Below are 23462 nucleotides of genomic sequence, written 5' to 3'. Positions count from 1 at the left end.
GATCATCTGCCTCCAACTTCTTCCTATATTGCTACTGCCTATTATAGGCTCCTGCCTGCAGTACAGCTGGTACAACTTTCACCCATTGGGTGATTCTCATAGGATTATAAACTCTTGACATAGATTCCCAGTGTTCTTCAGTCTTCTTCAGTTTTCCATTCTAGATCACCTCTGGCCACAAAAACCAGCACTGCATTATCCTACATATAGATACAGGTATTTGTTGACTTACAACTATTCATTTAATGATCATTTGAAGTTACAACAGCATTGAAAAAGATAACTATGACCCTTTTTCACACTTATGACCCAGTGGTCATGTGATCAAAATTCAGTTGCTTGGCAACTGGCATGTGTTTATGACATATGATAGTCGCAGTGTCCTGAGGTCATATGATCATCTTTTGAGACCTTCTGATGAGCAAAGTCAATGGGGAAGCCAGATCCACTTAACAACCATGTTATTAATTTAACAACTGCAGTTATTCATTTTACAACTATGACAATAATGGTCTTAAAATGGGAAGAAATTCACTTAACAACTGCTTGACAATGGAAATTTGGGTTCAGTTGTAGTCATACATCAAGGAAATGTAGGACAAGTCCAAAATATCAAAAATATTGCCAGGATTGTCTTGCATAGTTATGTTTGTTCTTTTTTGAGTTACTAAAGATAGTGCAGAATATGGAACAACAACATTTGTGTCAGGTGTATTCGTTTAGAGTCCTGATAAAGCTGTTATATTCATTATTGAGCTTTCCTCTTCCCACAGTCTGGATTTTGTATAGGAACACACAGTTATATTTAAATTGAAGGCACAATAGAACACACTACCTGGACACCAACACAGCAAAGAGAACTGTGGGAACAAAGTGTTAAAGTTGTACTCTCTTGCTAGCATTTGGCTTGGGAACATGCAATATCTAGACTGTTAGGAAGTGAGAAAGAAAAAGTAAAAAAACAAGACTCTGTACTAAGCCTAACAGATTAATCGTTTTAGCCTCATAGAAAGAAGATTGTTTCAGTGGTGAGGAGAGAACTACCAAGTTCCAAACTACTCGTTCTTATATAACAGTCCTATGCCTTAAATATGGTGTTGGGAAAATATGAACAATGAAATAGAACATGGTAATGGAACTAAAATCTTGGATAGAAGTGTTCATTCTTCATGAAAATTGTTGTCCCTTGGATTGTTAAGAGGAAAACTTAGTAAAAAGTGCTGAAAATTCCATTGACTAAAATGGTGCCTAGAATTTCTAGAACTATAAGCCTTGACCTTGACCCAGTTGCCCTTAAAGCAGTCTCAAAAGACCTGGCTTTGCCCAGAAGCACTGTGATTATTTGTGTCTATTCCTCACCTTTACCCCTGATGTCTTGATGAATCTTATTCATTGCTCCTAGTTTATTGTTATGTTTTTAATCCTTTCCCAGCCTAGCAAAGTCAATAACACAAATAAACAAAAACAATGTAGGAAACACATAAAAAATTAGAACCTTACATTATTTTTATATTTGATTTTTGCATTTTACATTTATATATTTTATATTATTTTTAATTATTTGCTATTTTTTCCTCTTCCCAAGCCCCCAAAAGTGAATATATGAATGGAATGTAACTTTAATTGTACTTATCATGAGGAAATTTCTACATGATAAGAATTTTGAGACTATACATGATGCTGTCTACGTAAGAAGGAAGTAGGGGGAATTGTGTCTGTGTGGTATAGATCAGAAAAATGCACGAACTCATTCAACACCAAGGCTAATATAATAATAATGCTAATAGAGAGGGGTATGAAAAAGGAAGCGTGCTTAATGTGTCATTCTGTTCATATGCCATTCTTCATGCATGTGGCTTTATTCTATCTGTTATAATGTATAATACTCAAGTCAAGATGTGTCTGTGGCATACAGGTAACTGCATTGAGCTAATATACTATATAGCACTTCTGCAATGTGAATGGAAGAAGATTAATAACTAAGTAGGCAAATGTTTTACTTTATATTTGACTTTTCTAATTCTATATAAAGAGATTCACATGATATATTAATACAAATACTTATATATTCATGTCAACATTAATATTGGTTGCTAGAATATTGAATGCCTATAGAATGTTGATGGTTGTAAGTTGGCTTCCAAAGAAGATAACAAGTCATATTATTCTGGCATATTAGAAAAAAAATCTATTTATTCTCCATAGTGATAGGGAGAAATTGCCAGAATTGGGTATTGCTATCATCTTCTGCCTGGAGACTGAGCCATTGGTAACTCCACTCTACTGGGATCCCCCAAATTTTTCGCTCAGTCATCTGGCTGTCAAGACATATGTTTTGGTTCTCTGTGACCTAGCTTCCTCCATAGATATTTTAAAATTTAAATTTTTATTTTTAATTTTAATTTTTTTGAATTTTTCATTGAATTTTTCTTTTAGTGATGGCGAACCAAGTATTGTTAGTCATCCTGTCATCTCTTCGCCATGGTTCCTGCCTTTTTAGCGGAGAAGCGGTGGGGGCTAGTTTTAAACGGCTTTTTTTTCTTTTAACCGAAGCCCCGTTTTCTCCGCTACTGGGACTCAAAGCATCATTTTTTTTTACTTTGGCTTTATCTCAGCATTTTTGGATGAGAAATCAGTTTCATTTAATCAACTTTAAACATATACCAGCAAGTATTTGACATGCACGGTATAAGGTTATCAGTTTATTCCTCACTAGATCCATTGGTTACACAACTGCCAAAAGTGCATTTTATTTTGTTGTAGTCCAAACACAGACTCTGTATTTCTCTGTCTCGTACTACTGGTAGTAAAATGCAAACAGTTATGCAAAGTTCCATGAAAGATCATAATGCATGAAGTACAATATAGGAATGCAATAAGATTGCAAATAAACAGACTGGAAAATCACTTATCACTTCTCAATAATTTTTATTAATATTAGTCTGAGAAGTTGTAAAAATAAGATATTGATATAGTAAAATGGATACAGCAATGCCAATTTGTTTTAAAAAGTTGAATGTTATCTTACCAGCTCTGATTACCTGGGATTAATAAAAGATGAACAATTAGAAACTAGAATATTGAAACCATGTCAACTGCTTAAGAGAAGTATGTTACACTTTTTAGATAGGCAAGTTAGTTAATGTTAATGTTAATGTTTAATAAATTTATATGCCGCCCAATCCCGAAGGACTCTGGGTGGCTTACATAAAAAACAATTTAAAAGACTACTAAAAAATTTAAAAATAGAAAGACAAGGCAAGTTAAAAAGACACAACATGCACTCAACCTTAGTGGGGCTGGACCTCATTCAAGAGGTCAACAGCCCCAGGACTGCCGGAATAGCCAGGTCTTAATAGACTTTTGGAAGGCTGAGAGAGTGGGGAGGGTCCCGATCTCTGGGGGTAGATCGTTCCATAGGGCCGGGGCAGCTACAGAGAAGGCCCTCCCCCGAGGTGTCCCCAGATGACATTGTCTAGTCGACGGCACCCAGAGAAGGCCCATCTTGTGAGATCTTATCGGACGCTGGGAGGTATGTGGCAGAAGACGGTCTCGTAGATATCCATGTCCTAAGCCATGTAGGGCTTTAAAGGTGATAACCAGCACTTTGAAGCGCATTCGGAGACCGATCGGGAGCCAGTGCAGCTCGCGGAGGATGGGTGTAACATGGGTGTATCTTGGTACACCCAATATCGCTTGCGCGGCTGCGTTCTGGACCAGTTGTAGTCTCCGAACACTTTTCAGGGGCAGCCCATCCAGACCCATCCAGACCCTGACAGCTTCCAGGCACTGGCACATCACTTCCACCGCTTCACTGAGTTGGCACGGGGCGGACAGATACAACTGGGTATCGTCCGCATACTGATGGTATTTAATCCCGTGCCGGTGAATGATCTCACCCAGCGACTTCATGTAGATATTAAATAGGGGGGGGCGAGAGGACCGAGCCCTGTGGCACCCTGAATTTAAGGGGCCTAGGGGTCGACCTCTGTCCTCCGACCAACACCGACTGCAACCTGCCAGAGAGGTAAGAGGAGAACCACCGCAAAATGGTGCCTCCCACTCCCACCTCTTCTAGCCGCCGCAGAAGGATACCCTGGTTGATGGTATCGAAGGCTGCTGAGAGGTCAAGGAGCACCAGGATAGAGGAACGTCCTCTATCCCTGGCTCGCTAGAGATCATCAGTCAGTGCGACCAAAACGGTTTCGGTGCAGTAACCAGGCCTGAAACCAGACTGAAAGGGATCTAGATAATCCGCTTCATCCAACTTCGTCGGAGTTGGAAGGCCACCACCTTCTCAACAACCTTCCCTAAAAAAGGGAGGTTGGAGACTGGACAATAGTTTTTAAGGACAGCTGGGTCCAGAGAAGGCTTCTTAAGGAGGGGTCTCATCACCGCTTCCTTCAAAAATTGCGGGAAAGATCCCTCCTGAAGAGAGGTGTTCACGATCCTCTGGAGCCAGCCTCGTGTCACTTCCCTGCTGGTCGAGACCAACCAGGAGGGACCCGGGTCCAGCAAACAGGTGGCGGCACTCATCGCTCCCATAGCCTTATCCACTTCCTCAGGAGTGACAAGCTAGAACTCACTCCACAAAATTTGATCAAGGCCCTCCGTCGGCATCTCTACTGGCACTGTCCAAGTGGAGTCCAGGTCCGTCCGAATCTGAGAGACTTTGTCTGACAGAAACTGGGCAAATTCCTCAGCTCTTCCCTGTAAGGGTTCCCCCGCATCCCTCCCTTTCAGGAGGGAGTAGGTTATCCTAAACAGGGCAGCCGGGCGAGATTCTGCGGACGCAATAAGAGCGGAAAAATGAGTACATTTTGCTGCCCTTATCACCACTAAATAAGTCCTAATAAAGGCTCTTAGTAGTGTTCGGTCGGATTTGGAGTTACTAGCCCTCCAGCATCGCTCTAGGCGTCTATTAGGGTTAATAAATACAGAATATTGAATGGAGTTTTTCAGATATTTTTATAATAGTAAATCTGATTGTGAAAATGCCCATCTAATATTTTTCAGGGGAAATAATATGAAAACCTTTTCTTAATTTCAGTTTATTTTAAACACTTTTGGGCACAGCTAATACCTTTATATTGCTCAAGGTCTGTGGAGATTCTCAGTCATCTAGGTCCTGGTTGTCCCAAAAGTGTTTTTTTTTCCAAAAGGCAACTGGATTTTATTTTGGGTTTGGCTAGTGTAGAGAAAAGAAGGACTCGGGGGGACATGACAGCAGCATTCCAGTATTTGAAATGCTTCCACAAAGAGGAGGGGGTCAATTTATTTTCCAAAGCACCAGAGGGCAGGACAAGAAACAGTGGATTGAAACTAATCAAGGAGAGAAGCAAGCTGGAATTAAGGAGAAACTTCCTAACAGTGAGGACAATTAACCAGTGGAACAGCTGGCCTTCAGAAGTTGTGGGTGCTTCATCACTGGGAGTTTTAAAGAACAGACTGGACAGCCATTTGTCTTAAATAGTACAGGGTTTCCTGCTTGAGCAGGGGGCTGGACTTGAAGACCTTCAAGGCCCCTTCCAGCTCTATTCTGATTGATATTCTGATTGATATTAGTTTTTTTCCCTTGAAGATGTTTTAATTTCTCACCCAAAAAGCTTTTTCAGCTCTTCTCAGGTTTATATTTCTCAATATGTCTCACAAACTAAGTATTTAATGTTTCATTGTATTGGAGATTCTCTGATATTGCAATCTTATTTTGCTTTGCTGTACTATAAACTTACATGGGGCTGCCCTTGAAGAGCATCCGACGACTTCAGCTAGTTCAGAACGCGGCCGCGCGAGTGATCATGGGCGCACCACGGTTCGCCCATATAACACCGATCCTCCGTGAGCTGCGCTGGCTACCTGTCGATCGTCGGGTGCACTTCAAGGTTTTACTTACCACCTATAAAGCGCTCCATGGTAGTGGATCTGGCTATCTGAGAGACCGCCTCCTGCCAATTACCTCCCTGCGTCCCATCAGATCGCACAGAGTAGGCCTCCTCCGAATTCCATCCGCCAGTCAGTGCCGACTGGCGACTACGCGGAGGAGAGCCTTCTCAGTTGCAGCTCCGACACTATGGAACAACCTCCCCGTGGAGATCCGTACCCTCACCACAGTCCAGGCCTTCTGCACAGCCCTCAAGATCTGGCTATCCCGTCAGGCCTGGGGATAGGATTACTCTCACCCCGCCCGAATGTTGAGTGAATGTTGTGTTTTTATGGTTAATTTCTTTTATTCACGTTTCTTTTTCTTTTTAAGTCTTGTCTTGCACTCCCTTCCCTTCATTGTTGTAAGCCGCCCTGAGTCCCCTCAGGGAAAAGGGTGGCATATAAATGTTTAATAAAATCCTAAAAAAAAAAAAAAAAAATCCTAACATTTTTAGGCTGAAGGTCTAATTGATATTCAAAGCTTGAATGTTCTCATGTTTTTCTTTAAATGATAGGTCTCATGATTTCTACCAGTTTGAAATCTGGTATATCATAGGGAAAGTGACTATTTGAAGATCATAATTTCAGGTTAGGCTGATCAGGTTCCCCACATGTAGTTTAAACACTACTAAGCATTCCCCCAAATACGTTTTCTAAGCAGATTTTGAAAAATTTCATGTAAAAAAATAATACAAAATGTCCTCATATTGTGTTTCCTCATTTTCTCCTTCTGCTTCTTTGGACAAATGCCAATGGATGTAATTCTTGTCAGATGGCTGGATTTTTTTAAAAAAGGGCCAGTGACATATAACAGTTTCTGGTATTGTGTACGAGATTGTGTATTGACAAATCCACTTTCTTTTGTTTCAAACTGTTCAAAAACATTGCTGTCTACAAAATCGTTTGGGTCAAATTCAAAATTTGTCAGCAAAGGCTGGGGGAGGAATGTAAGCAGTTGGAAGTAATTTGGATCAGCAATTGGATTTGAAAAAGACATTAATCATAAGTGTCAGAAATCAGCTGTTAATTTCGGGCTGGAGAAACATAATCACAAACACATTCAAAGGGTATTTTTCATAAGATGCCAATATTAAATCACATATACTTTTTTTCCAGAAATGTGTATGGTGTGTTTAGGATATACGACATGGCAAATGGCATCCTTGAATATGTCCAGTTACCAAAATGATATCAAACTCTCTATTCAGCCCCAGACCACTTACCACATCTCCTTATATAACCAGAGCGCCCCTGTTCCTCCTTCCTCATGTTTCCACACTCTCTCACATGTCCCCACATACATTGCCATCCATTCCATCTCTGAGGTGCGGTGTTGTTTTTCTTATTTGCAGTGGTTCTACCACATGCAGCCCAGGCTCAGGTCAACACAAGATTCAATTGTAGTAGGAGGGAAAGAGCATGGGCTCTGAGTCTGTGCAAGATTGGTAGCAAGAATGGCAGCAAGAATGCCAGAGAAAACTTGGAAAAAGTTCACCAACTTCACTAACCCCTAAGTGCTGCTTAAACAATTTAAACCATAATCTTATATTATTTAATTAAATTTCTATGCCACCTGGCTTTCATTGATTTTGCCCTATCCTGAAAGATGGTTAAAGACCAGGCTGGTTCAGATGAGAAAATCACAGTGAATATTTCTAGCACATGTCTTTTGTTATTTCCATTTAAGTAGGGATGTATTTCGGCTAGCAGACTTTCTCATGAACTACCATTTAAAATACTAGTTATATCATGACACCAGACCATCTATCATAATGTGTTCCTTAATTTGCAAAGACTGTGCTTGTTTTTTATTCCTTTCTGCTTTTCTCTTCCTTTACACCTGTTTGATTAGTCTCATATGATCAGTCCTCCTACCTCTGTCACTAATTCGAGTATAAGCTACACTGGAGGAATGTTTTAGAACAGTGTATTTCAAACTTGGCAGTTTTACAATGTGTGACCTATAACTCCCAGAATTCCCCAGTCATATTCTCAGTATTAATATTCTAAGTAATATTATCTGCATCATACATTTAATTATATACCTAGATGGAAAATTAGCTTTTGAAAATAGCATTGTAACTCATTTGTGTTTTGTAAAAGCCCACTTACTCACTTAAATATACTTAACAGCTTCCTGAAACCTGTGCCTAAACATCTGAAGTCATTCTCTCTCGAGCAATTTGGATGTCCTATGCAGTGGTGGGATTCAAAATTTTTTACTACCAGTTCTGTGGACGTGGCTTGGCGTGCATACCATGGCTTGGTGGGCATGGCAGAGGAAGGATACTGCAAAATCTCCATTCCCTCCCCACTCCAGGGAAGGTTACTGCAAAGTCCCCATTCCCTCCCGATCAGCTGGGATGCGGGAGGGAGTGAATAGATGGGGGCAGGTCCAGTGAGAGGTGGTATTTACCGGTTCTCCGAACTACTCAAAAGTTCCGCTACCGGTTCTCCAGAGCTGGTCAGAGCTTACTGAATACCACCTCTGGTCCTATGGATGCCATCTAGAGTTATTGTGAGTACCTTGGCATGTGTGGGCAGTCTGAGCACAATCTTTATTTTTTTACTCAAGACAAGAAGCAGAAAAAGTTTAAATTCCAACTCAACTTGGAGGCTCACGTCTTTTGTCATTGTAGAAAGTAAGGAAGGACTTTGATGGAAATATACAAGCTCTGTTGCCAAAGCAAAAAATCTTAAATCAATAGCAGAGAAAAGGTATGCATAACAGGCTCAGACAGACACCTTTCTAATTCACAGAAGCATATGAAGAAGAGAGTAGATATAACACAATTAGACTTATATGATCCAGCTATTATAGCCATTCTCAATAAAAGTAGTTTCAGCCTTCCTATGGAATTTATTTTCCAATCTGATCTATCTAATTGGGCTGGTAATAATTTTGGGCCTTTTCTCTGAACCCACTTATACAAAAGGATAAAATTAGAAAGGACAATTCTATGTATTATTCCTGGGGAATGAGCAATAAATGAATTAAGTAAGCTTTATGCTTCCCCATTAGACAAATCAGAATAAAAATCATCAGTTTTTCTGATTAATTTATATTATCCAAGTACTAAGCCCTCCTCCACTGTACTTCAAAGGTGGTATAGAAATAAATTATAAATATATTATTTGATAAATAGGATAAATAAGTTATCTCATTTGAATTAATGCAGCTTTTTCTTTTTAATCTAGTCTGTCTCTTTTGCTGTCTGCCAGAATTAGATGTCATCACACAAATCCAAGCGTTCCCTTAGGACTATTAAGTAAATATTTTTTCTTTATATAAATACTAGTACAAATACAAAAAAATGTTTCCATTTCAATGTCCTACAGTTAATCCAATCATGAAAATATATATATTAATATAATGATTTTTTTCATCCATCATTTGCTATGGGTACCTTAATTTACCAAATGATGTTAAACAATCAAATTCGATTAGTGCCTCCCAAGGAAGATAGTATTGTAAACCAAAGATTTCAAAACCAAAGAGTTCAAAACTTAGCTATTTTAAATTGGATTTATTATTTCAGTTTCAATGCCATCCAATTCCATAGTGATCCACCTTTGTACCAATTCCATGGCGATCCCACCAGTCCCATGGCGGTCAGTAGTCTGCCATATTCAGAGTTTGCTTTGGCGATTCTGCAGTTGGTCTTAATGTCAATTGTCACTGCGTGGGAGAGGGTGCTGCCAAGTTATGTAAATTGGTTCACTGCTTGCACCTTTGTTCCTTCACTGTGATGGTGGGCTCTTGGTGTTGGGCTTTCAGAGTTGTGTGTGTGTGTGTACACACACACGCACACACACACACACCAGACTAGAAGATAGAATCAAAACAAATAAACCAAAGAGGCTCAACCACTATATTAACCCCAGGCCTAAGAATTAGTGCTTTAGTAGTTTGCAAAATGTCAGAAGGGTGGGAGCAATCTCTGGGGCAAATCATTCCTCAGGAGGAAAACCATCACTGAGAAGACAGTCTTCCTAGATCCCATAAGACAACTGTCACTATCAGGGTCTCCATAGGCTGGGATAAAAACTTCAAGATGGCAATTTTCTCTGTATGATGGAAGACTTGCTATTCCACAAGTTGGCAAGTGGTCTGGGTGAAAGTTTTGAAGACCAGATGTAACTTGATTACAATTACAGCTGTCATGTGATTAATCGCATTGACCGATGATCTCTGGCGAGCCAGGGATGGAGGCCATGCCTCCATCCTGGGGCTCCTTGACCTCTCTGCGGCTTTCGATACCATCGACCATGGTATCCTTCTGCGACGACTGCGGGAGGTGGGGGTGGGAGGCACTGTTTTACGGTGGTTCTCCTCTTACCGCTCGGACAGGTCGCAGTCGGTGTTAGTCGTAGAGCAGAGATCGACCCCTAGGCCCCTAACATATGGGGTGCCACAGGGTTCGGTCCTGTCCCCCCTAATTTTTAATATCTACATGAAACCGCTGGGCAAGATCATTCGACGGCACGGGATAAAATACCATCAGTATGCGGACGATACACAGTTGTATCTGTCCGCCCCGTGCCAACTCAATGAAGTGATGGACGTGATGAGCCAGGGCCTTGAGGCTGTTAGAGACTGGATGGGGGTTAACAAGCTTGTACTCAATCCAGATAAGACCGAGTGGCTGCTGTGCTTCCCTCCCAATAATTGGCCAAGTGTTCCATCTCTCAGGCTGGGGGGGTCAAATACTACGCCCCTCAGATAGGGTCCGCAACTTGGGAGTCCTCCTGGACCCACAGCTGACTTTCGAACACCATTTGTCAGCTGTGACCGGGGGGCATTTGCACCAGTTGCGTCCCTACCTGAACCGGGAGGCTCTCACAACAGTCACTCGTGCCCTTGTGACCTCTAGGCTGGAGTACTGCAATGTGCTCTACATGGGGCTGCCCTTGAAGAGTATTCGGTGACTTCAGCTGGTCCAGAATGCAGCCGCGCGAGTGATCGTGGGTGCACCTCGTTTCACCCACGTAACACCTATCCTCCGTGAGCTGCACTGGCTGCCTGTTGATCTCCGGGTGCGCTTCAAGGTGCTTGTTGTCACCTACAAAGCCCTTCATGGTATTGGATCTGGATACTTGAGAGACCGCCTACTGCCAATTACCTCCACTAGGCCAATAAGATCCCACAGATTAGGCCTCCTCCGAATTCCATCAGCCGGTCAATGTCGACTGGCACCTACCCGGAGGAGAGCCTTCTCGGTGGCTGCTCCGACCCTATGGAACGAACTCCCCGTGGAGATTCGTACCCTCACCACCCTCCAGACCTTCCGCATAGCCCTTAAAACCTGGCTGTCCCGACAAGCCTGGGGCTAAGATTTCAACCCCACCCGAATAGTATGATTGTTGCGTTTCTTTTAACGATGTGCTGTTTTATGTGTGTATTTTTGTCTTGTACTCTCCTCCCCCTTGGATTGTGAGCCGCCCTGAGTCCCCCCAGGGAAAAGGGCGGCATATAAATAAAGTAATCCTAATCCTAATCCTAATCTTTGGAACCACCATATTGAGGAAGACTACTTAAACCATTTTAAACAGTGAAAACTGTTATCCAAAGTTTAATGAAGTTTAAGACTGGAAACATGGAGATTTAAGATGATGGTGGGTAACTTGAAAAGAGATGGAACATTAAGATTCTGACATAGTTAGCTGCAGCAAATTCATTCCAACTCAATGGCTTCATGTTTTCATGATCTTGTGCTTTATAGCAACTATACAAAGTTGACATAACCAGAATTTGTTAAAATATTCATAACTGGGAGAAACATGGGAACAAGGTCAGCCAATGAATAGGCATAGCAACTGAGACATCCAATGGACATCCAGCTTAAACAGATCTGAGTCTGTGCAGAGAATTGAAACGGAAACTTAAGCAAGAAGTCTGGACGTGGCTTAGCTGAGAATTTAAACTTAAGCAGTCTGCTGCTCTGTGAAGTAAACAAGCAGTCTGTCTGGGATTGTCTGCTGAAATATAACTCTCCTGCCTTGTGTTTATGTGGAAGAACCACCTGTTGGTATTGTGCATTTATTCATCTATTCTTATGTATATAAAGAAATTAATGAATCCAGCTGAATCAGTTATCTGTGTGTGCTTCTGGATTTGAATTTATGCAACAAACTCTGACAGAATTAGCAGTAATTTTTCTATAAATGGAATGTGCATCAGGTTATAAAAGAAATCTACCCTTGTACCTCCTGTTGCCTTTTGTTCTATTTAATCTCACCAAGATCTTTCAAAGGCCAATCCTTTATATGATTATGCATGAGACACATATGGTTCCATAATGTTAGCATGTATTTGCCAAGCGAATCCTGATTAACATCAGTAATTACATTTTCCTGAAGGAAGAGAAAACACATGGACGATAACTTTTGAAACGACTCATTTCCTTGGGTGTACATGCATGCCCACACATTTAGCACCATGCCTTCTATCTCAAAGTTGGACCTTAATGTTTTAATCAACAGTTGCCATATCTGCACATTTTAACAGCATGCCAGTGCTATAAACCGTTAATGGAAAACTATGAAAGCCTAGAGTGCTTGATTGAACAGGGAAGACAAGGTTGTAAGGTTGATACTGCTGCAATTTGAGTGATTGCCAGCGCTGTGCCTTAATTACGATTTTTTTTGTATTAATACTACTTCAGAATTGATGTTGTGTTTGAGGCAGATTTATTTTCACCTCTTTTAGCCCCTGAAAACAAAGGGAGATAATCTTAATCAAGGCTGTTTGTGAGAAATTAGTCCTGACGATTCGAGGGGAACAGGGACTGCTATTGTTAGATTAGGAGTTGTGTTGCTAGTGAGGCACAATACGTTCATATTCTTTTAATTTATTCTGATTGCCTCTTGTTCTCATGGCTGGTGATATTGCTCTCTACAGAAACCCAATAATATGTCTACAGAAGTTTAAGATTGCTATCAGCCAATCTGCATAAAGCAACAGACAGGTTGATGCAAATGGACATTTACTTCATTCTGGAAGATCTGGGGGCACCTCCTGTGGTGTGTTGAGCAAATTTGTTTCAGGAAAAACAACTGGTAAATTAGTCTGCATCTTTGCATGGGCCTGCTTGTTAGCAGGCACCTTTTCTAGCACTATGCTAGGCATACTTTATCTCCCCCCTCTTATGTTAGGTTTAATGCTTGTGATGGCTTTGTGATAGTATTCATGAAAGAGATTAATAGTACTAAGGCTTGGCAGTGGTTAGAATGCAGTTTTTCAGGCCAACTCTGCCCATTGCCAGACGTTCAATCCTAACAAGTTCAAGTTTGACTCAGCCTTCCATCCTTCCCAGGTTGGTAAAATGAGAACCCAGATTGTTGGGAGCTATATGCTGATTCTTTAAACTGGATAGAGAGTGCTGTAAAGGATTATAGAACAGTATATAGGTGCTACTGCTATTGCTAGACAGAGTGGGGGGGGGGAGTTTGTGCTAGTTTTTATGAGGCATAGTAAGTAGAAAGTATTACTCAATTCCTGCTGATTCTAGCAGCACACATATGGATTTCTGGTTTTCAGGCTGCTTTCCTACCCTAATTTTGCAGCCACTATTAGTATCTAGTGTTGACATTACAACAGGAGAACTGCTGTCGCAAATAATAAATTCATCAAGTTAAATGTGCATCATCACATTTACTATTTAATTGTGTTTAATCTGAAGTCCACCTCTCTGTGTTAGAACTGCAATCTAACTTAAGAGAACTGATTTTTTTAAATCTTTAGTTACACAGTGGAGATTACAGTCCTCACCACCAGCATCACCAAAAATGGAACAAAACCAGGAAGATTAGTCATGTCAACAATTAAAAACACAAATGATGTGATGTATTTAAATAATTTCATTTTAGTCACTTTAATCATTTAACAACTGGGGTGCACCCAAAGTTTTGGTAAACTACTTGTGGTCTTGAAAGAGTATTTACACAACTCTGGGTACCTTTTGCATGATAATTGCAATTAGTATTTTTGCAATCAGTTTATGGTTCTCAAAAGCAAAAGGGATGTGTGTAAATGTTTCTTTAAAAGATAGAGTTTTCTTCACATTTTGCTCAGTTTCTGACAACAGGATGGAAATGGTTTTTGTTCTTTCCTTCTCACAAGATATTTTCTCCAACTTTTCAGCCTATAATCAGTTTTTTTTTCCCAGTTGGTCTCCCATCCCAGACCAATTAGGTTTAACCCTTCTTAGCTTTCAGATCAAAAAAGTCTATTTGACAAGTGGTTTTAAATTTCTTCAAATAACTTTGAAAGAGTCTTGGTGGGGCAATGGTTCGAATGCAGTACTGCAGGGCTAACTCACTGCTCACTTCAGGAGTTTGATTCTGAACGGCTCAAGATTGACTCAGTCTTCCATCCTTCAAAAGTCAGTAAAATGAGGACCCAGATTGTTGGGGCAATATGTTGACTTTTAGAGTGGGCTGTAAACTGTGTTGGGATTCAGCCAGTTCATACCAGTTCAGGCAAACTGGTTGTTAAATTACCCACTACCTTGCTATCAAAGTGGATCCTGGGCGCTGCACTACAATGGAGAAATGGGCAATGGAGTGGCCAGCGTGAGGGAAGGAGAAGGCTGCTTTCTCTCCTCCTTCCCGTGTGCCAGCCATTCCATTGCCTGTTTCTCCATTGCAGCACAGCACCCAGGATCCACTTTGATGGGAGGAATTTAACAGCCAGTTTTCCCAGGGTCAGGTTGGCCATTGCAGGAGGCTCAACCCGCATGTGTAGCAGAGCTGGAGGACGGAGATGGGCCATACCTCCCACGACAGCCAACCTGACCCTGGGCAAACCAGTTGTTAAAGTATTTGAATCCTACCACTGACTATGAAGCGGTATATAAGTCTAAGTGCTATTGTTATATAACAGAAATGATTAAGGTAAAGGCAGTTTTATGGCTCTTGAGTAAAATATACAGCTCCTTCTTTCAACCTCTGGCAATCGTAAATGTTGTTTATGTTCTGAGCTGCAGGTAAATTAATTACAGTAACTCTGAACTGGCTTATGGGAGCTTACCATTCAAATATTTAATGCCATCATGTTTTAAATTAGTCCAGTAAATTGAAAAATCTGTAACTTGTCAACTTTTCTCTTTCATTCTGTATTTAATGTTGAAAGATTGCCTTTTCATTAAGGAAGTAAATTAACATTTGGGTAGCTTGACAACTTTCAATCTACACAAGTGTGATTCCTGCATATTTCTGCTGTGCTAAATTAAATAGGGCCAACTTTCAGTATTTTTGGATGACTTTGAACAAGTAAGGTCTTTAAAGAAGTGCTACTCAACCTCAGAAACTTTAGATTTCAATTCCCAAAATTCCCCAAGCCAGCAAGAAAATGAGCTCAGTTATTGGTCAGGATGACTTGTACAAGTTAACCAAAATTTCCTGCCAAATTCTTTCCTATTCCTTCCTTCTAAAATTCCTTTTAAAGCTTCTCTTTCCACACTCTCCAGGGTTATATCTAGTTGACTAGATGTGTTCATTCATATTTTAATCTCTTCTATTATAGGTTACTTTCATACTCTTATTAAAGAAGTCAGTTTCTTCTTTTGTTTAAAGCTTCACTTCAGCCTAGGAGTGATTTCTCTACAATCAATAAGTGCTAATTAATCTATGATCAAAAGAGCAGACTAGTTTGGCACTTTGGGCCGTCTGTTATCAATAGGAGGAACAAAGCCAGACTGCTAACAGAATCATGAAGAAGAAAAATACCAAACAGCACAAACAAATATTGTTCTCTTTGTTGTCTTAAATATTAGAAGAATCATTTCTTTCTCATATGAAATTTCTTATTTCAAGAAGTTATCTTCTCTAACAATTTTGGAATATGGGGGAATGCAGCTCCTCAAAATCTAAACAGTATGCTGTATAAAGATCTGTGAATATTTTCCTCCTTTCCCCTTCAGTAATCGGGATTTTTTTTAAGGGCCAAATGAGTGTCTTAATTGATGTAGAAACTATGCATTTCACTAACTAAAAATATCAACTCTTATCAGGCCCATTTTTGACTATGTCCTGCTCACTTCTGGAGTGTAATGTACGCTAACAATGCCTGCTTCATAATAAGTGACCTGATATTGTAATACAAAAGCAATGATTTATTAACAGCTTCATTAGGCATTCTTCATTAGGCATTTCTTATTCGCAGCCATCTTTTTTGCTTTCTTTATCTGCTTTATCATGTTCCTGTCCTCCAGTTTGTGTCATAAATCCAATAGTTTCATTCATCTCAACCCAGCTACTGTAAACTGAGATCCGGCTCCGTCGACGCTCTGCATGGAATGTCAACACAGAGAGTTGACATCGGGCTCCCCTTACTTTTCAAAGGCAATCTGTGCAAGCAAAAACAATTTGAATACCAGTATAGGATTCAAGGCTACGTCCTCCCTCCAGGCTTGTTTGGATTTTTTTCATGGAATCTCTTTATAAGGCAATCAGCCTGGATATTTCTACTCTTTACTCAAGATGCCTCTGACAAGGGATAGCCCTTCCACTTAATTAAGTACTGGAGTTGCCTCCTGTGCCACCTCAAATCAAGGATGAGTTGCACCTCATAATGGGTTTGGCCCCCTATGACCACAGGGCCTGGCGGTTCCCAGAGCAGTGGTCTCAGAGTGGATCCAACCATGGGTTTTAAGAGGCTACTATGGAATACTGGGTGTATTTTTCCTAGCAGTCGGGCAGTTTCAGTTGCACTGAGATTGGGTTGATGATCTTTACCATGGGGAATGGTTCCACAAACTTTGGTTCCAGTTTCTTGCTAGGGAGTCTTAACCTCAAATATTTTGTGGAGAGGTAAACCTTCTCTCACATCAGGAATGGTCATTGTGGAGCTCGGTGTTTATCTGCTTCTTATGGGTTTGTGCTGCTTTAGCTAGTGCTTTTTTGACATTCTCCCGGGTTGCTTTTAGCATTGACATCCAGTCAGTCAAGCTGACTGAGGAAGGGGGATCCCTTGGATACTCAGGCATTGGGACAAAGTCCATGCCACTCACTACTTTGAACAGTGTTAGTCCTGTGTTGCTGTGAACAGCATTATTGTTTGCAACCTCAGCGAAAGACAGAAGGTTTGCCCAATTGGACTGTTGATAGTTCACATAGCACCTCAGGTACTGCTCTACCATAGCATTCAGTCTCTCTGCCCCCCCCCCCCCATTGGTGATCAGGTGAAAAGCCGAGCTAAGGCCCTGGGATGCCCCAATGGACCCTGGATCTCCCTCCAGAACTTAGCCGTGAACTGGACCACTCTGTCTGAGATAATTTTTCGGGGTAGTCCATGTAGGTGGTAGATGTGCTTCTGGAACAGTTTGGCCAGCTTATGAGCTGAGGGTAGTCTGCTGCAGGGTATGAAGTGCGCTTGTTTGGAGAACAGGTCTATTACAGTCCAAATCACCGTGAGTCCCCCACTTTTTGGCAACTCTACTATAAAGTCCATTGCGATCTCCTCCCACGGTCTTGTTGGCTCTGCTAACGACTGCAGCAATCCAGGGGTTTTCCTAGTCACCTCTTCATTGTGGCACAGATGGTGCAACTTTTCACGTACCTGTCCATATCTTTCTTTATTTTGGGCCACCAGAATTGCCTCCGGGCTAAGTGTAACATCTTTAGGAATCCAAAGTGCCCTCTGGTTTGGCGTCGTGGCTCCTCTGGAGAATTAGGGTGTGTAGGGATTCCAGGACATAGAGTTTAGTCCCTTTCCATGCAAAGTCACCTCTTTTTGTCAAGATGTGTTGGTTGTTTTGGAACAATTTCAGTTGAGTCTCGTGGTTAGGTCACCTGCTGGTTGGTCATGCCAGACACAGCATTGTCATCTGGTGGTCACTTGAGCAGCTATTCGGGTAGAGGGAATGATGATGTCCACCTTCTGCCCCCATTTGCATTTGTACTGGGTCATGCAGGAGAGGGTGTCAGCTAGAAAGTTCCTCTGCCCTGGAATGTGCTTTAGTACGAAGTTGAAGCAATTGAAATATTGAGCCCATCAGACTTGTTTGGGTGATAGTTTCCGTGGGATCCTGAGAGCCTCCAGTCAGTCCAGACTTTGAACGGTTTCTGGGCCCCTTCCAACAGGTGTTTCCAGTTTAGCAGTGCCCATCTCACTGTGAAAGCCTGATTTTCCCATGCGGCCCATTGTCTCTCTGTGTCTGTGAGCTTGCAGGAGGTGTAGGTGCAGGGTTGTAAGTTTCCTTGGTTGTTTCTTCGGAGTAGCACCACTCCTACTGCCATGTCACTGTCATCTGCTTGGATCACGAAGGGTTGCTCGGGGTCAGGATGCTTCAGCACTGGTTTCTTTGCAAACATTTCTTTTAGTGTCTCCAATGCCTTTTGGCAGGTTAGGTCCCACTGCAGAGGTTGTCCCAGGGGAGGTTTTGTTCCTGGGCTCCCTGTCTTCAGGAGGTCTGTCAGCGGTTTGGCGATCTTCGCAAAGGAGGGGATGAGTTGCCTATAGATGTTTGCGAACCCTAGGAAGCTTTGTAACTGTCTGTGGTTGCAAGGGGGTTGCCAGCTTAGGACAGCTTGCACTTTGGTTGGGTCGATCTCTATTCCCTCATTTGACACTCGGTAGCCTAGGTAGTCTAGTTGCTCATGGTGGAATTCACATTTTGATACCTTGACGTACAGGTTGGCTGCCAGAAGTTTTTCCAGTACTTGGCGGACCAAGGGTATGTGGTCAGTCATGGTCTCAGTGTAAGTGAGGATGTCATTCAGGTAGACGAAGACCCCCTTGTAGAGGTGTTCATTCAGCACCTCGTTTATTAACTGCATGAACACTGCTGGTGCTCCCTGTAGTCCGAAAGGCATCACTTTGAATTGGAAGCTCCCTAGGGGGCAGTTGAATGCTGTTTTCCACTCATCTCTTTCTCTGATCTGTATTCGGTAGTATGCTTCTCTGAGGTCTAATTTGGTGAAGACTTTTCCTTTGTCCAAGTGAGATAGCATATCTTTCATGAGGGGGAGAAGGTATAGGTTGTCTACTCACACAGCATTTATCCTTTGAAAGTCCACATACAGTCTCATAGTTCCATATTTTTTCTCTTTGAAGAGGACTGGGGCTGCAACCCATGGCTTGGCTGGCTTGATGAACCCTAGTGCTAGGTTTTTGTCTATGTATTTGCACATTTCTTGCATTTTCCGGGATGTAATGGCATACAGCTTGGGTTTGGGTAGTTTTGCCCCAGGGATTATTTCGATGGCACAATCTGCCTCACGGTATGGGGACAGAATGTTGCATTCTGTCTCGCTGAATACTTCTGTAAGGTCCTGATATTCCCCTGGGATCTGTTCAATCTCTGGGATTTTGTTGGATGTGGCTCCCAGATGTTCTCGTGTGCTCCTTTGGGAGGTTCCCTGTTTGGGTGGTGTTTCTGCTTGCTGGCGGAAAAGGGGTTGGGGCCCCTTTTCCTCTCCTAAGCCTGCGGGTACCTCCTTGCCACCAGATGGTTGGTCCCCACTTGTCTAGCCAGGAGAGTCCCAGTATGACTGCATCTGTCATTTGGGGGGCTATTATGAATCAAATTACTTCCCAGTGATCCACTAGCTCTCTGGTTTGGTCAGGTAGGTGGCATAGGCTCCCCCCATTAGGGACCCATTGACCTGTTCAAACCAGATTGCGTGGGCCAGTCTTTTTGCTCTGATCCCAGTTTCAGGACTGTGGTTAGGCTGATCAAGCACCTTGTGCAGCCTGAGTCCATTAGGGCTTGAAAATTCCCCTGGCTTCCTGTCTTTGGGGCTGGGAGATGTATTGGAAAAAGGAAAAGGTGAATTGGTCCTCTCACTATTGGGTCATTTTCGCTCTCATCATCACTGTCGTAGGATTCTGGTGACTGGTCATTGTTGCCTTGGGTTCCCCCACTTCATCTGGTTGGGGAGGGACCTCTGCAAACTGGAAGGCCTTCCGGGATGTGTGGGTAGCCCGTTTGTGGCCGTGTTTCCATCATGCCCTCGGTAGTTTCGGCCTCAGCATTGCGGTTGGGGTCATGCACACAGATGCCCTATGACCCATCCCCTCGCATCTGTAGCATTTCAGCGGACTTTGAGGGAGGGCTTGTCTCAGGGCCTGCTGTGGTGCTATGGTTCCCCATTGGATGGGTGGTTTCAGGTCAGGTTGATCTCTCTCTTTTGTGTCCATTTGCTTTCTCATGTTGTTGGCATGCAGACCGCTGTCAACCTTTATTGCTATTCGGAACCACTCAGAGTGTTGGTTTGGGATGTCGCGGTAGGCAGTTATTTGGGCAATGTGCTGGTCCAGACTTGTTCTGAAAAAATGCACTCTGGTAAAAGGCGTAGCTTTCCAATTTGTGGATGTGCTCTTTGATGCGGTGGCCCCTTTGCTTTAGGTCTCTGAGCTCATCTTCCGCATACAGGTCCTCCACCTTCTCAAATCTGGCCTCTAGCAGTCATAGGAAGTCATATTCACCTTGCAGTTGGGGGAGGGGCTCTCCTCTTGTGGAGGGCTGCTAGCCATTCCCTTGCTTATCCCTTTAGTCCCTCTGCGATAGTATTCACTATGGCTCTGAGGGATGAGTAGAGGTGTCCATAGCATTCCAGGTAGACCTCAGCTGAGTCAAAGAATAGGACTAACTGGTCTGAGTTCCCATCAACCTTTCCTCTGAACCAGGGCGTTCAATCAGCATTGCTCTTCCCTCCTCATGTCAGCCTCTGTATTGTTGCAGCAGATTGAGGTTTGTAATCTACTTATGAAAGACCAGGACTTGAGACCACGAAGGTGAGAGAAACAGGTTTCTTGGATGCATAGAGTTCAGCGTGTTCACACACCAAAATCTGAACTGCCTGGGCTCTGCCTAGGAGGCTACTTTTATGCCGTGTTCCACACTGTGCATTCTCAAGGCATTTCCATACACGAGACAAGCATGACATTTCAAAAAGCAGAAGTTCATTTGGAATGTTACAGCAAAGTACATAGGAGAAATACAAAAAAGAGAAATTCCTATAATGTCTTAAGCTGTCAGCAGTTTTTACCTCTGTTCTATCTCTCCCCCACGTCTGGCTTCCTGTGCCCCTCCTTTACAGAGTCTTGCCACACTGTTCAGCCCTATTTTTAATACTTATGAGGAAGTTGGAGAGAAAGTTCACTCCAGCTAAAAGTCAACTTTGGGACTCCAGGGCACTAGAATGAAAAGCCAAGCTAATATGAATTTATAAGGTCCATTCTATTAAGACCACCTAACCTGGCCAGCCACTGGTGGGTTTACCTGTGCAACCCCTCCTGCATCAGTATGCTTGCATTTGATATGTTGAAGATACTCCTCAGTTCTAGTTCGGAGGGGCACTGGCTTCATCTTCCTTCTAATGGGTGAAGAAGTGGGGCTGCGTTCCCATGCACTTCTTGGCACCTCAAGAGGATCCACTGCTCTTCCCCTCTCTTTTGGCATGCATAATGGACTTTCTTCATAGAGGGTGACCCACTCAAATTCCTCCCTCCGTTGCTCTATGGAACTTCCCAGGGGCTCCATTTGGGGCTTTGGGGGCCTGACTTGATCCAGTCCAGCATCCCCTCCACTCTTCCCAGCTCGCTTAGGGCCTTTCCCTTTTTCTTGGCATGGGGTGGGAGGCGGGGCTCAGCTTTAGCTGTTTTTAGGGGTTATTACTTATCTCCTCTTGCTTCGCTTATCTTGGCTTTGATGTCAGATGGCTGCTCTCCAGCTCTGTTCAGATAGCCGTCCTTTTGCCATGGTCTTCTGAGTTCCCGCTCGGCACCCCCGATATTTAAAAGCAAAAAGATGGCTATCTGTAAAGTACCCTAACGATGCCTGCTTCATAATAAGAGACCCAATATTGTAATACAAAAAGCAGTCATTTATTAACAGCTTCATTAGGCATTCTTCATTAGGCATTTCTTATTTGCAGCCATCTTTTTTGCTTTCTTTATCTGCTTCTGAACTTTGCACGTGTTCCTGTCCTCCCTTCAGTCTGTGTCATAAATCACATTATCCAATAGTTTCATTCATCTCAACCCAGCTACTGTAATCTGAGATCCGGCTCCGCTGACACTCTGCATGGAATGTCAACACAGAGAGTTGACATGGAGTGTAAGAGAAATGAAAGTAACAGAAATTATTTGTTCCTGTCTTGGGGTATTCCCCTCTTATCAGTGGTGGGATTCAGCCAATTCACACCTATTCGGGAGAACCAGTTGTTAATTTTCTAAGCAGTTCGGAGAACCGGTTGGTGAAAGAAATGTCCTTTTGGTTTTTTTCCCCACTTTACAGGGCTAATCCTGTAAGGAAGGCAGGAAGGAAACATTCTGATGTTGTTTCTAACCTAATCTTTATTGCCCCTGCTTACAGAAACTGCCTCTCCGGTTAACCCTTATTACATTGTAACAGCTAAGGAGAAGCAGCCATCAACCTGACTGACATTGAATTGGTCATACACATACATTCACATGACCATTGAACTATGCCTACCCAGATGGTCATTAAGGCAGAGAACCAGTTGTTAAATTATTTGAATCCCACCACTCCTCTTATGTTGTTCCTAATAGGTTGAAAATGTTAGGCAGTTCTGCCTGCAGCTCTTTACAAAGATGCCCCCCAAAGATGCTTAATGCTCCTTCACACATTTTATCTACCGGAGCAGGGGTGTGAGCTTTTGCCTATGAACAGTTCCTATATGGATAGCTTGATGTTTGAGTTATCTAATCCCACATTTTTGCAAGCCGCTTGGGGTTTGATGGTATATAATTTTTAGTTACAGACGCAAAATGTAAGTTTGAGTCACAGCCATAGAATGGGCACTTTTACTGGAAAGGGGTGAAGTGACACACCTCAGTTTTATAATAAAGAGGCACAACTGTTTGCTTTTATCATTTAAATACTTTCCCACAGGAGTCCCATGTGTTTTTAAGATAATGGAAAGAATTCCTTACGGATTTAGCAGCAAAGTTTATGGCATACCTTTCACTGGCAGTCTGAATAGCTGCTGCTATTCCCTGCCTCTCCCATCCCCAGCTCTGTGTTTATTATTGCAAGCCTATAATAAGACAATAGGGAGAGAAATTAGGTTAGCTTCCTCTTTATTATATGTTTGGCAGCTGGTGTAGACTATATTGTTCCATTACCTTTTTAATGTTCTTAAATGATGTTTTCAGATTTTATTGTGATGAATATTCTGGCTTCTCTTGTTAACCTATTCTTGTGATTGTGTTTGTTTGATTTCGGTGTATTGTGTATTTTATGTTACTGCTGCTTTTATCTGATTTCTGTATATTGCTTCAATCACCCAATGGAGACAGAAGCAATTTAATATATATGTCTAATAATAATACCCACTCTTGCCAGATGGAGAGGGTTTAACTCTTCTAGTGGACTAGAAGCAATGGTGGAAGCAGGAAGGATAAAGGGGCGGATATAGAATTGCTGCATTAGGGAACATACACCAATACCTAAATGCTTATTCTTCCTCAAAAATAATCCAATATATCTGATTTTAATTTGTTGCTATCCAGAATATTAAAAATGTCATTCTGATATTCTATTATGTGGATTTTCATTTGTTTCTTATTA

General features: G+C 42.2%; 1 protein-coding gene across 1 annotated transcript in view; it reads left to right on the top strand.

Moving 5' to 3' along the window:
- The window catches only part of PRKN (parkin RBR E3 ubiquitin protein ligase), a 774293-nt gene that overhangs the window by 284982 nt on the left and 465849 nt on the right, over positions 1-23462 (top strand).

Source organism: Thamnophis elegans, chromosome 4 (assembly GCF_009769535.1).
Source record: "Thamnophis elegans isolate rThaEle1 chromosome 4, rThaEle1.pri, whole genome shotgun sequence".
Classification (NCBI taxonomy): domain Eukaryota; kingdom Metazoa; phylum Chordata; class Lepidosauria; order Squamata; family Colubridae; genus Thamnophis; species Thamnophis elegans.
Note: the sequence above shows the minus strand (reverse complement) of the source record. Positions and strands in the feature narration are given on the sequence as shown.